Consider the following 12388-nt stretch of genomic DNA (forward strand, 5'->3'; position numbering starts at 1 on the left):
AGCAAGACCCGCTCTCCAACCATGAATACAACATCAAAAACCTTCGATCCGCATAACTCTTCTATCTAGATTGGGCTGTATGAAGCCGATCTTGAATCAATTTAACCTTTTCTAAAGCATCCTGAACCAAGTCAGTACCCAAATAGCCTAGCCTCACCCGAGTCAAACCAACCCACTGGACCGACAATGCTTCCCATACAAGGCCTCATACGGAGCCATCTGAATGTTCGATTGGTAGTTGTTGTTGTAGGCAAACTCCGCAAGCGGAAAGAACTGATCCTAAAACCCCCGAACTCCATAACACATTTACGAAGCGTATCCTCCAATATTTGAATAGTGCGCTCGGACTGTCCGTCTGTCTGAGGGTGGAATGGGGCACTCACCTCAACCCCTATGCCCAACTCACATTGTACGACCTTCCAGAATTACGATGTAAACTGCGTACCCCTGTCAGAGATAATGGATACCGGTACGCCATGAAGTCGGACAATTTCACGAATATAGACCTGAGCCAGTTGCTCTAAAGAATAATTAGTCACCAGAGGAATGAAATGAGATAATAACAAGTTAATCCTATTGGTCTTAAATGATACAAGGATGTATAAGAGTGGTTAACAAGTATTAGTAGTTAAACGAATCAAGGATGTTGTAACCCGTATTTTTTGATAAAACTAGATGTGCTTAATATTCTCGGGAGGTCTTGTTTTAAGGTATTTGAATCATATAATATTCGTATCATAAGTCTTTAAGTCAAACAAGTTATGAAACAAAAGTCGACAAAAGTTATCGCAACTTACGTTCATCGAATATCTATGCGTCTATTTACTATGTTTTGTATCCTAATTTACTTGTAATTGCAGGATGATCTACACACAAAATTGAATATCTATGTGTCTAGTTTCCAACGCATTAAACCGTTCGTCGATACGACGTTGGAGTAGAGAGATATTCGCATTTTCGCGAAATGCGCAAGCAGCTCTCTATGGGGCCTGCATAGGTGCTTGAGATATATTGATATATATGAGACGCCTTAACATCGTTTTAACTCATTATTTTTCACATTCGTCAGACCCCAGACACCTAAAAACTCTATATCAAGGTTCTCTCATAATCCAAGACCCAAACAAAGGGCAAACAACACAAATCAAGTATCGGGAATCCCATGGCACTAGTAAGTTTCTTGTTCTTCTTGTTGTTGCTGATTTTTGCGTGGTTCCAACTCATGTGGGAGGTTGTTTTAAGTTGTTTAAGTTCTGTGAAATACTCTCTCAAGTTTTAATATAACCCCTAGGTGATTTCAAGTCTTCCAAAGTGATTCTAGAGCCGAAAAACCTGAATTGATTGTTAGTTTTGCTTCCTTGTTCTCGTGGCAACATTAGAATGGTATTTTGCGGTCAATTAAGATCAAATTGGAGTTGTTCTATCTTTTTAAAGGTAAGTAACCTCTTACTCTGCATATATTTAATATTATTCAAGTTGCGGCTAAGTTGTTGAAGCTAGAACGTGTGAGATATCTATCGAAAGACTTGTTCGTAATGCTGTTGATTGGTGGACTATTTTGGGAGGCTTAATATGATTATTATTGATGTTGTTTGGGATGTTAGGTGATTGGTTTAACTTATGGGAAGTCATATAAATAGGGGAGGTGCTGTCCATTTTATCGTAAAATAGGTTGTGGTCGATATATAATAGTTATGACGCTTAAACGACAACGATAGTATCAGTTCTCTTGTTGTAGACTAAGGAGTCATGACATTTGCATATCTTGTGGTTGGGAAATATATACAAGGTATGTGAGGCTATCCCTTTCCTTCTTTTGCACCACTCCGATTGTACATAATGTAATGAACGAGCTTCCAAAGATACTCCACTTTTAGAAGCTAGTAGTACTTACAATGTTTCCCTTCTTATGAAACGATCGATGTTGATGTTGCTTCTCTTATTCTTATGTTATCAATGTTTTTGGTACTTCCTGATTCTTAAAAGATTCATGATGAAGAGTTAGTCATAATAATGGGTACGGAGGATACCGACCTGACGTCACTCTGAAAGGTTCCGAATATGATTCCAATGAGTCTAACATGCATCATATATATGTATCTATTTTACTCAACTGAGCAGGTCTATAGTCAGCCGGGTACGACACCTCTTATGCAACCACTGATCAGTTGGGTTTTACTGAGCTCCACATGGCCGGGTACGATTCTACCGAGCCTTATGATAGCCGTGTACGTTTTTACCGAGCCTATTACGGCCGGGTACGATATGATGGTGATGATGCCCACAGAGGCGTATGTTTTTAGAGAGAGTGTGTGTGTGTGTGTGTATATATATATATATATATATATATATATATATATATATATATATATCATGCATTTCATGCCAGTCGCCCTCAGAGGCACTCGGATGTTAGAGGTTGTATATTCTCTATCCCTGCTTGCATTATTGTTCTTATTTATGCCTTCTTGCCTTACATACTCAGTACTTTATTCGTATTGATGTACCTTTTATTTGTGGACGCTGCATGTCATGCTGCAGGTCCTGATTGACAGGTAGACGTAGCTCCCCCACCATAGTAGGCTTCCCAGTTAAGCGGTTATTGGCGAGATCCTTTCTCCGGACTTGCCGTAGTCTTGGTATGCATTTTTGTTATAGACATTATGGGTATGTCGGGGCCCTGTTCCGGCAATGTTGCAGAACGTATGTTCCTTTAGAGGCTCATAGACAGGTGTCGATTCATGTATAGTTTGGATTTCCTTGTCGGCTAATTTTTGTTATATAGTCTCTCATAGCAGCTTGTCAGCTCATACGTTATATATAGCTTCATGACAGCCTTGTCAGCCCATGTTATGTATGTTCATTACATTATCTATAATTGTTGGTTGTTCATGATTCATGTCTACCATTTATGTTGATCTCGTCGGCCCTTATAGATAATAAGAAAGGTTAGATAATATGTACGTTGGTGCTCGGCAGGTATGGTCTGGGTGCCAGTCATGGCCCTCCAGTTTGGGTTGTGACAAATTTGGTATCAAAGCAAGTCTGTCCTAGGGGTTGTCTATGAGCCGTGTCTAGTAGAGTCTTGATTATGGATGTGTAGGGCACCACATTTATAATCAGGAGGCTACATGACACCTAGGGTTGTTACCTTATTCCTGAATCTAGATCGTGTGTAGAGTTGAGTCGTAAGTGTTAATCTCTAATATTCACCTTGTTTTCTTTCAGCGATGCCTTCGACTAGGAAGCAAATGATTAGTAGTCGGCTTGATATAGCTGCGTGAGCTGGTACCAGTCCAGTGCCTCCAGCCAGAGCAGGCCAAAGTGAGGCTCAGAGTGAGATGCCGTCTCATACCTTATCTACTCCGTCTCCTCCAGAGGATATTAGAAGGGACCCAACACCTCCAGTTCCTCTGTCTGGAACTACATACCACGATATGCACAAAGCGGTGCAGTTGTTGACTAGATTGGTAGCTGCTCAAGCTCAGAGGTAGAATACCGATGTTGCTGATAAATCGGTTAGTGCGAGAGTTCGTGATTTTATTAATTTTTACCCTCTGGTGTTTACCGGATCAGAGCCCAAGGAGGACCCACATACATTTATTGATCAGGTTCATCGTACACTAAGGGTTATGCACGATAGTGATACTGAGGTAGTAGAGATGGCTTCTTATCGGTTACGGGATTTAGCTATTTTCTGGTATGATAGTTGGGAGAGATCCAGGGGTCCGAACACTCCTCCAGCTGTGTGGAAGGAATTTTCCGAGGCCTTTCTTCGTCACTACTTTCCAGTTGAGATACGACGAGCTAAAGTTGATAAGTTCTTGAACCTTCGACAAGCTAGTATGAGTGCACGACAGTATAGTATGCAGTTTAATTCTTTAGCAAGGTATGCTCCCCATATGCTGGCCGAGATGAGCGATAGGGTGCACCTGTTCGTGAATGGGTTGGGACCACATCTGATAAATGAGTGCACGACAACATCCTTGGTGGAGGGCATGGATATTTTCTGTATTCAGGCTTATTCTCGACACTAGAGGATTGTAAGTGCCAGCAAAGGGCAGATAGGGAGTAGGATAGGGGCCAGCATAAGAGGGCAAGATTCGCAGGGTATTCTGGTGACTTCAGAGGTAGTATCATGACCCAGTCTTTGAGGAGTTCGCCGCCACCTGTAGCTAGTGCTCCTCCACTGTTTCAGAGGCCTCAGTATGATCGATTTATCTATTCTGGTCCGGGTCAGAGTTCATGGGCATCAGGCTCGCAATACCATAGGGATACTAGTCAGACGAGACCCCCAACACCCCTTTGTGATTAGTGCGGCAAGGCCCACTTTGGACTGTGCCATCGAGGTTCTGATGCATGCTATTCTTGCGGACAACCTGGCCATATGATGCGGGATTGTCCTAATAGAGGAGGTAGTGGTATGGCTCATCAGACTGGATATATTTGTGGTTCTTCCGCATCAGTTCGACCTCTAGCATGGGGTTTTCAGTAGTCGACAGGTCATGGTAGAGGTAGAGGTGCAGTGCCAAGTTTGAGTGGTACTCAAAATCGAAGATAATGGGAATGAACTGGTTGGCCTCATGCTATGCAAACGTTGATTATTGTACGAAGATGGTTAGGTTTCAGTTTCCTGGTTAAAGCGTCATTGAATGGAAGAGGAACATTGCTACGCCAAAAGGTAGTTTTATTTCCTATCTTAAGGCAAGGAAGATGATCTCAAAGGGTTATATTTATCATCTCGTTCGCGTTAGAGATGCGGAGGCGAAGCCACCAACTCTAAAATCAATCCCTATGGTCAATGAATTTCGAGATGTTTTCCCAGATGAACTTGATAGAATCAAGGACAAGGATAGGGTTTTGGAAGCTCCAAGAAGGCCATTTACAGCATCTCAAGTTAAAGAATTGCAGACTAAGGTTGTTGGATTTCAATGGCAAATAAAGAAGCTTTTAATTGTAGAGGACGAGCTCAAGCCAAAAGGATATGAATTGTACAAGTTTTATAATTATTTGGTGGCCCAAATTGAAGTCCAAGAGGAGGAAGATTGAGTCCCAAACTCGGCCCTTGAAATCCAGCAAAAGGGCGCCTATAAGAGCTCAAAATGAGCTTAAAAGAGGTCCAAAAGGGGGTGTTTGAAAACGAGCCCAATTAGAGTCCAAACCAATGGCCCAAACTAGTAGTTTTAAGGTCGAAATCTGCCCCAAAAAGATTTGGCCGCCCACCCTACCTAATTTTAATGACTTTTCTTATTCCTTAGCAACCACCCTACCTAATTTTAATGACTTTTTATGCTTTAGCAGCCACCCCACTTAATTTTAAGGAGTTTTGCTCCTGTAAAATAAGGAGTTATTCTCATTCATTGAGGCACTTCATTATTGATTAAGAATATTGTACTTTGAGAGTTCCTTTGAACCTTTGGTACTTATGCTTTGAGATTTATCTTTCAACCTTTACTAGTTCATAGTTCAATGTAGTAGGATAACTTCATTATTGTGATATCATTAATTACTTTATGGTATTCTTATAAGGTAATTAATACGAGTTATTAATTGTTGTCTCATGTTTCTCGTAATGCGGTAAAGATCCAAAACTATTGTATTGATTTATTTTTAAGTAAAGGCGTTTGATTTCGTTAATAAATCAAAACGTTGTTGCTTATATCTTGTCAAGGCTATAGAACTTGCGTTCTTGGAAGGTCTTGGTATTCTTTCCTTGAATTTTCCCATATCCTTTATTTTCTGCACTTTAATTCTAGTTGTTCAATTCCTTATTGTTATTGCTTCCACAATTACTTCTCAAATTCTTACTCTAGTTTGGATCACCGACTTTGTTGTTATCAAGTGGTATCAGAGCGGTTCTATCAAGATTTCGTTCTTGATAATTCTGGGGATTTGTTGAATACTAAGAGCAACTTTCTTTTGTATCTAATTTGTTTCCAAAAACTATCAAAGGAAACAAGAAGAGGGGATCCCAGATTTCAAAGATAAGAAAAAAAAATCAATTTTTCATACTCTTTCTAAGCTAAATATATAATCCTTTCCTTTTTGTTCGTGTCTTGTTTTAACCGAGCCTAATAGTTCTAGGATTTGGTTCTTCTTTCATTTGTTCCCCAAAAATCTATATTTTACTACTAAGAACTATATACGAATTGGGTTTAACTATAAATCTACAAAGTATTTTTTTCAAAGGTTATTTCGAGAGGAGAAAAGACAAAGTGTGTGTGAGAGCAATTGAGAGAAAAGTCAATTTGTTTGATATAGTTTAATTGTTTAAGATGTCACATACATGTAGTGATGATGAACAGAGGATTCTTCAAGAAGCCGAAATCAAAGCAAGAAATGATTTTACCTTGCAAGATATGCATCCACAATTCGAAAGATGGAATTTGCAACTCCAAGAGATGAGGGACACCATTGCTGAGCAAAATGATACAATAGCTGAACTTAGAAGGGAAAATAATGTTAGGCCCCAAGCTAGGAGAAATGTACCCCTTGCTCCTATTGTAAATCAAGAAAACCCTATAGATTATTTTAATGATATTGATTTTGATAGGGTGGGAAGAGATAGAAGGGGACAAAGATGTAGAGTAGAAGATGATAATATAAGTAGTATAAAGATGAAGATGCCATCATTCAAGGGAACAAGGGATCCAGAATTGTACCTTGATTGGGAGAGAGAGGTTGAAGCCATCTTTGACTGTCACAACTACTCTGAGGGTAAGAAGGTTAAACTTGTTATTGTTGAGTTTTCTGACTATGCTGCTATTTGGTGGGAAAAGCTTACTAGGGACCGATTGCAAGAAGGACAAGCACCAATTGCTACTTGGGCTGAGATGAAGAGGGTGATGAGGAAGAGATTCGTACCATCACACTTTCAGAAGGATCTACAACAACGTTTTCAAATATTGAATCAAGGGTCCATGTCTGTGGATGAGTACTTTAAGGCTATGGATATGTATATGATGCAAGCTAATTGTATGGAAGAAGAAAAGACTAAAATGGCTAGGTTTTTAAATGGTTTAAATAAGGAAATAACTGATGTAGTAGAATTACAATAATATGTAACAATAGATGAGTTAGTTGATTTGTTTGTAAAGGTATAAAATCAAAATAAAAGAAAGCAAACTAGCTCGTGGAAAGGTCGGTCAAACACCATATCCAAGAAGCCATGGCCGAATTAAGAGATGAAGAGTTCTTCTAGACCTCAAGAAGACAAGGATAAAGGTAAATTTGAGAACAAAGAGGGAGGTAAAATATTTAACCCTAAACCTTTTACACCTTCTAGTTCTATTCAATGTCATAAATGTAAAGGAAGGGGACATATGATGCATGAATGTCCAAGTAGAAGAAACATCATTCTCAGAGAAGATGGAGGATATGAGAGTGAAAAAAGTGAGGGAGAAGAAGAAGGAGATGTGAGTGATAAAGATGATATAGAACTACCTAATGATTTCATGATTGGGGTAGTTAGGAGGATTATGACTATTAATTTGGGAAGCAATAGTGAAGAACAAAGGGAGAATATATTTCATACTAGGTTTGGGATAAAGGGGAAAACTTGTTCTATGATCATTAATAGTGGTAGTTGTACTAATGTGGTGAGTTCGTACTTTGTGTAAAAACTGGAACTTGTATGCATGAAACACCCTACTCCCTATAGACTCCAATGGTTAAATGATAGTGGTGAACTAAAGGTAAACAAATAGTGTATGATTTCATTCAATGTTGGTAGATATGAGGATGATATTCTTTGTGACATAATCCCTATGCAAGCTTGCCATATCTTACTGGGTCATCCTTGACAGTTGATAGGAATGTTGTTCATGATGGAAGGAAGAATAGATATTCTCTTGAGCTAAATGGCATGCAATTTACTCTTGTACCTTTATCTCCTTCTCAAGTGTTTGAAGATCAAAAGAGATTAAGGGAAGCAATGGGAAAACCAAGGGGAGGGATAAAAATTGAGCTTGAGGAAAAAGAAAAGAAAGGAGGTCAAGAGTTAGAAAAAAGAGAGATGGCCGAGAGAAAGAGAGAGAGGGCAGCAATTTGAGAGAAGAGATGAAAAGGGGTTTGAATGAAAAAAATAGAAAGTATTGGTGAGATGAAAGAAGTTAAGGAAAGGAAAAGAGAGAGTTTCTATATAAAAGCCAACGAGTGTTTAAATGCAAGAAAATAGGGGTTGCCCATAATACTACTTGCTTACAAAGAAGCTTTGATTAATTTTGAGTTACTCACTTCTTCTTTTCCAAGTAGTATTTCTTCTCTTTTGTAGGATTTTGAAGATGTCTTTCCTGAAGATATTCCTAATGGATTGCCACCTTTGCGTGGAATTGAGCATCAAATTAATTTTGTGCCTGGATCACAAATTCCAAATAGGCCTTCTTATAGGAGTAATCAATAAAAGACAAAAGAGCTTCAAAGGCAAGTTGAGGAGTTTCTTGAGAAAGGCTTTGTGAGAGAGAGAATGAGCCCTTGCTCTGTTCCCGTCCTATTGGTACCCAAAAAGGATGGAACTTGGAGGATGCGCGTGGATTGTAGAGCAATCAACAAGATAACGGTAAAGTATCGCCATCCTATTCATCGTCTTAATGACATGTTGGATTAATTACATGGATCCAAAATATTTTCTAAAATTGATCGAAAAAGTGGTTACCATCAGATTCGAATGAATCCTGGAGATGAATGAAAAACGGCTTTTAACACCAAATATGGGCTTTATGAGTGGTTAGTTATGCCTTTTGGCTTGAATAATGCACCTAGCACTTTTATGAGATTAATGAATCATATCTTTAAGGATTTTGTGGTGTACTTCGATGATATCTTGATCTTTTCTAACACTTTATAAGAGCATGTAGAATACCTAAAACAAGTTTTTGAAGTTCTTAGAAAGCAACTTTTATTTGCTAATCTTAAAAAGTGTACTTTTTGTGTGGATCGTGTGATTTTCTTGGGTTTTATGGTTAGTTCTAAAGGAGTTGAGGTTGATGAAGAGAAAATCAAAGCAATAAAAGAATGGCCTAAACCTAAGAGTGTAACTGAAGTTAAGAGTTTTCATGGACTTGCTAGTTTTTATAGGAGGTTTGTGAGAGACTTTAGCACCATTGCTTCTCCTTTAACTGAAGTTATTAAAAAGGATAAGATTTTTACATGGAGAAAAGAACACGATGTGACTTTTAACTTGTTGAAAGAAAAGTTATGTTCTGCTTTATTGTTACAATTACCTTATTTTTTTAAATCTTTTGAAATTGAATGTGATGCTTCTTGCAAAGGAATAAGTGCTATATGCTTTAGCCACATGGCAACATTACTTGTGGCCAAGAGAGTTTTATCATTAAAACTGACCATGAATCCTTGAAATATTTGAAAAGTCAATGTAAGCTTAGTAGAAGGCATGCTAAGTGGGTTGAATTTATTGAAATATTTCCTTATGTAATTTCTTACAAACAAGGAAAAGAGGATGTTGTTGCTGATGCACTTTCAAGAAGGTATGTCTTAGTTTCTACTCTGACTTCTAAATTGATAGGTTTTGATCAAATCAAGGGACTTTATGCTAATGATGTTGATTTTGGCAAGATTTTTGCAGATTGTAAGTTGGGTCCTTTTGAGAGGTTTAGTTTCCAAGATGGGTTTCTCTTTAAGAAAAATAAGTAGTGTATCCCTAATTGCTCTTTACGTGAAGTATTTGTAAGTGAAGCATATTGTGGAGGGCTTATGGGTCACTTTGGAGTCCCAAAGACACTAGACATACTTGCTGAAATTTTGTTTTGGCCTGGAATGAGAAAAGATGTTGAAAGAATGTGTGCACAGTATTTGGAATGTAAACAAGCTAAATCTAAAGTGTTACCACATGGTCTTTACACGCCATTGCCTGTTCCTACTTCACCTTGGATTGATATTTCTATGGATTTTGTGTTAGGTTTGCCTAGAACAAGGTATGGTAAGGATAGTATATTTGTTGTGGTAGATAGGTTCTCCAAAATGGCTCGTTTTATTCCTTGTTTAAAGACTAATGATGCTTCACATGTTGCTGATCATTTTGTAAAAGAAGTTGTAAAATTGCATGGTATACCTAGAACTACTATTAGTGATAGGGATGCTAAGTTTTTGAGCCACTTTTGGTGTATATTTTGGAGGAAGTTAGGCACTAAATTGTTGTTTTCAACATCTTGTCACCCACAAACTGATGGACAAACTGAAGTAGTTAATAGAACCTTGGGAAACATGTTAAGGGCTATTTTAAAAGGTAAATTAATTTCTTGGGAAGATCACTTACCTATGATGGAATTTGCTTACAATAGAATAATCCATTCTTCTACAGGCATGTCTCCTTTTGAGGTTGTTTATGGTTTTAATCCCTTTACTCTCCTTGATTTATTACCATTACCTACTAAGGATATTGCTAATCTTGATGGTAGGACAAAGGCTGAGATGATGAAAAATATTCATGAGCAAACAAGGCTTGCAATTGAGAATAAAAATGAGCAAACTTCCTTGAGAAAGAATAAGGGTCGAAAACAAGTTGTTTTTAAACCTGGAGATTTAGTTTGGGTTCACTTTAGAAAGAAGAGATTTCCTTCCAAAAGGAAGTCAAAGTTTCATCCTAGAGGAGATGGCTCATTTCAAGTCCTTGAAAGGATTGGAGACAATGCTTACAAGATGGACCTTCCTGGTGAGTTTCAAGTAAGTACTACATTCAATGTTGCTGACTTGTCTTTGTTTGATGTAGGATCGAATTCGGGGATAAATTCTTTTCAAGAAGAGGGGAATGATAGCATCAAGGATAATGATAGAGTTTTGGAAGCTCCAAGAAGGCCATTTACAAGATCTCAAGCTAAAGAGTTGCAGACTAAGGTTGTTGGACTTCAATGGCAAATAAAGAAGCTTTTAATTGTAGAGGACGAGCTCAAGCCCAAAGGATATGAATTGTATAAGTTTTACAATTATTTGGTGGCCTAAACTGAAGTCCAAGAGGAGAAAGATTGGGTCCCGAACTCGGCCCTTGAAATCCAGCAAAAGGGCACCTAGAAGAGCTCAAAATGAGCTTAAAAGAGATCCAAAAGGGAGTGTTTGAAAAGGAGCCCAATTGAAGTCCAAACCAATGGCCCAAACTAGTAGCTTTAAGGTCCAAATCTGCCCCAAAGGGATTTGGCCGCCCACCATACCTAATTTTAATGACTTTTCTTATTCCTTAGCAACCACCCTACCTAATTGTAATGACCTTTTATGCCTTAGCAACCACCCTACCTAATTTTAAGGACTTTTACTTCATATAAATAATGAGTTCTTCTCATTCATTGAGGCACTTTATTATTGATTAAGAATATTATACTTTGAGAGTTCTTTTGAACCTTTGTTACTTATGCTTTGAGATTTATCTTTCAACCTTTACTAGTTCATAGTTCAAGGTAGTAAGATATCTTCTTTATTGTGATATCATTGATTACTTTGTGGTATTTTTAGAAGGCGATTAATACCAGTTATTAATTATTATCTCAAGTTACTCGTAAAGTGGTCATGATCCGAATCTATTATTTTGATTTATTTTTAAGTAAAGGCGTTTGATTTTGTCAGTAAATCAAAACGTTGTTGCTTGGATCTTGTCGAGGCTATAGAACTTGCGTTCTTGGAAGGTCTTGGAATTCTTTCCTTGCATTTTCCCATATCCTTTATTTTCTGCACTTTAATTCTAGTTGTTCAATTCCTTATTGTTATTGCTTCCACATTTACTTCTCAAATTCTTACTCTAGTTTGGATTCCCGACTTTGTTGTTATCAGAACTCCTAGGCCTTCCTCCTGAAAGGGAGATTGAGTTTAGCATTGATGTGTTGCCTGACACTCAACCGATCTCTATCCCTCTATACAGGATGGCCCCGACAGAGTTGCGAGAGTTGAAGGCACAGTTGAAGGACTTGCTGGAAAAGGGCTTCATTAGGCCTAGCACTTCACCTTGGGGTACACCAGTCTTGTTCGTGCGGAAAAAAGACAAGTCTTTTAGGATGTGTATCGATTATCGACAGTTGAATATGGTTACTATAAATAACAAGTATCCACTTTCAAGGATTGATGACCTATTTGACCAACTCCAGGGTGCCAAGTATTTCTCCAAGATTGACTTATGTTCAGGGTATCATCAAGTGAGGGTTAAGGAGAAGGATATTCCGAAGACGGTCTTCCGAACAAGATATGGGCACTTTGAGTTCTTGGTGAGGTTGTTCGAGCTAACAAATGCCCCAACAACTTTTATGGATCTCATGAATAGTGTATTCAGACCCTATCTTGAGTTGTTCGTGAACGTATTCATTGATGACATTCTGATATATTCTCGTTCAGTGGAGGAACATGCGGGCCACTTGCGGATAGTATTACAGACCCTTCAGGATCGAAAGTT

This window comes from Nicotiana tomentosiformis, chromosome 10 (assembly GCF_000390325.3).
Source record: "Nicotiana tomentosiformis chromosome 10, ASM39032v3, whole genome shotgun sequence".
Taxonomy (NCBI): domain Eukaryota; kingdom Viridiplantae; phylum Streptophyta; class Magnoliopsida; order Solanales; family Solanaceae; genus Nicotiana; species Nicotiana tomentosiformis.